The sequence below is a fragment of the Zingiber officinale genome, unplaced genomic scaffold, assembly GCF_018446385.1.
Source record: "Zingiber officinale cultivar Zhangliang unplaced genomic scaffold, Zo_v1.1 ctg68, whole genome shotgun sequence".
Lineage (NCBI taxonomy): Eukaryota > Viridiplantae > Streptophyta > Magnoliopsida > Zingiberales > Zingiberaceae > Zingiber > Zingiber officinale.
In genome coordinates, this window is record NW_024589964.1 from 619,115 (window position 1) to 621,917 (window position 2,803).

Consider the following 2,803-nt stretch of genomic DNA (forward strand, 5'->3'; position numbering starts at 1 on the left):
GTGGGGCTGTGAACTGACTACCCGAAGGGCACCAAGCTTAGCTCACTCCAGAGAGTACGATGTTTTGCTTGATTCGTCTTAGTTGCAAAGTGAAGATGTGGCCACCTCCAACATCGCAGGAAGGAAGAAAGAAAAATGGTACGAGCATCCGGGACAGCAAAGAATAGTTGAAAGAAGCTAGGAACTATAATAGTTGAAAGAACTATAAGTATAAGAAAGAAGCTAGGAAGAGCTAGGAACTATAAGTAAGTATAAGAAAAAAGCTAGGAACTATACTAGAAGTATACTATAAGTAAGTATAAGTCAAGAAGCTAGGAACTACTAGGAACTATAAGTATAGAAGCTCGTGTGGCCGGAAGGTTCACTCATCATCACCAGTTCGTCTACTATGCAATTTCTTTCCCAGTTCGTCTACTATGCAATTTGTGCTTGATCAGAGCTCGCCCAAAATACTGCTGATGGGTTTTTAGGGCGTGCAGTGCACTTTGTTGATGATTGCAGGCATACTTGCTGAAATTACAGGAGTCGTCATTGCCCCGGTAGATCTTTCGTAGTTTTTAATATGAACGACCTCTTGCTGCGAATGATAATGACGCGAATGGGAAGATAGAAAAATTAGAAGAAGAAAAGATTTTTTGGTTATACGCATGAAATTAGCTAAACATTTTATTCGAACAAATGTAGAACCAGAATGGATGGTTTTGTGCTTATTACCAGTTCTTCCTCCCGAATTGAGACCAATCATTCAGATAGATGGGGGTAAAGAGTTCGGATATTAATGAACTCTACAGACGAGTTCTTTATCGGAATAAGACTCTTACCGATTTATTAGCAACAAGTAGATCTACGCCGGGGGAATTAGTAATGTGTCAGGAAAAATTGGTACAAGAGGCCGTGGATACACTTCTTGATAATGGGATCCGTGGACAACCAATGAGGGATGGTCACAATCAAGTTTAGAAGTGATTTTATGATATAATTGAAGGTCAAGAAGGAAGATTTCGTGAAACTCTGCTTGGTAAACGTGTCGATTATTCGGGACGTTCCGTTATTGTCGTGGGTCCTTCGCTTTCATTACATCAGTGTGGATTACCTCGAGAAATAGCAAGAGAGCTTTTACAAACATTTCTAATTCGTGGTCTAATCAGACAACATGTTGCTTCTAACATAGGAATTGCTAAAAGTGAAATTAGGGAAAAAGAAGCCATTGTATGGGAAATACTTCAAGAAGTTATGCAGGGGCATCCTGTATTATTGAATAGAGCACCCACCCTGCACAGATTAGGCATACAAGCATTCCAACCTATTTTAGTGGAAGGGAGCGCTATTTGTTTACACCCATTAGTTTGTAAGGGTTTCAATGCAGACTTTGATGGGGATCAAATGGCTGTTCATGTACCGGAAGCTCAAGCGGAGGCTCGTTTACTTATGTTTTCTCATATGAATCTCTTGTCTCCAGCTATCGGGGATCCTATTTCTGTACCAACTCAAGACATGCTTATTGGACTCTATTTATTAACAATCGGAAATCGTCGAGGTATTTGTGCAAATAGGTATAATCCATATAATAGTGGAAACTACCAAAAAAAAAGAGTTGATAATCATAATAATAACTATAGGTATACGAGGGAAAAAGAACCCCATTTTTCTAGTTCCTATGATGCACTTGGAGCTTATCGACAGAAAAGAATCAGTTTAGATAGTCCTTTGTGGCTCCGATGGAGACGAGATCAACGTGTCATTGGTTCAAGAGAAGTTCCCATCGAAGTTCAATATGAATCTTTAGGTACTTCTCATGAGATTTATGGGCACTATCTAATATATGGAAGTATAACAAAACAAATCCGTTCTATATAGATTCGAACTACTCTTGGTCATATTTGTTTTTATAGAGAATTAGAAGAAGCCATACAGGGTTTTTGTCGAGCCTACTCATACGCTATCTAATCTAATTTCTTAGATTAGGCGATGTTTGTGCCTAGTGCCTAGGGTAATTCAGGTCTCCCAAATTTCACAGGTATGAGAATTTCTGAATTTCTGTGTGAATGGAAAGGAAGTTTTCGAATCATTGACTTGGGTCCATTGTCGAATCCTACTTAGCAGAAGAAATATAAGAGAAGAGGTACTTATGGCAGAACGGGCTGATCTGGTCTTTCACAAGAAAGTGATAAATGGAACTGCTATGAAACGACTTATTAGCAGGTTAATCGATCATTTCGGAATGGCATATACATCACATATCCTGGATCAAGTCAAAAGGGTTTCCAGCAAGCCACTGCATCATATATTGAATTAGGAATTGATGATCTTATAACAAGACCTTCGAAGGGGTCCAAGACGCCGAAGAACTTTGATTTTAGAGAAAGACAAGAGGGAATGTACACGCTAACGAAAAAGTCAATCCATTGAGATATGGTATGCTACAAGTTAATATTTGAGAGAGAATCCTAATTATAGTATGACTGATCCTTCTAATCCAGTACATCTAATGAATACTGCTGATGGGGAGCTAGAGGAAATGCATCTCAGATACATCTGGGTATGAGAGGATTAATGTCGGATCCCCAAGGACAAATGATTGATTTAGCCATTCAAAGCGCTATTTACGTGAAGCACTTTCTTTGACAGAATCTCAAATTGACAGCTATGGAGCTCGCAAAGGAGTTGTAGATACTGCTGTACGAACATCAGATGCAGGATACCTCACACGTAGACTTGTTGAAGTAGTTCAACACATTATTGTACGTAGAACAGATTGTGGCACTATCCGAGGTATTTACGTGAGCCCTCAAAATGGTATGAC

General features: G+C 39.2%; 1 pseudogene; it reads left to right on the forward strand.

The window, feature by feature from the left end:
• Positions 1 to 593: 593 nt before the first annotated feature.
• Positions 594 to 2,359, forward strand: LOC122037598 (annotated as a pseudogene).
• Positions 2,360 to 2,803: the final 444 nt, after the last annotated feature.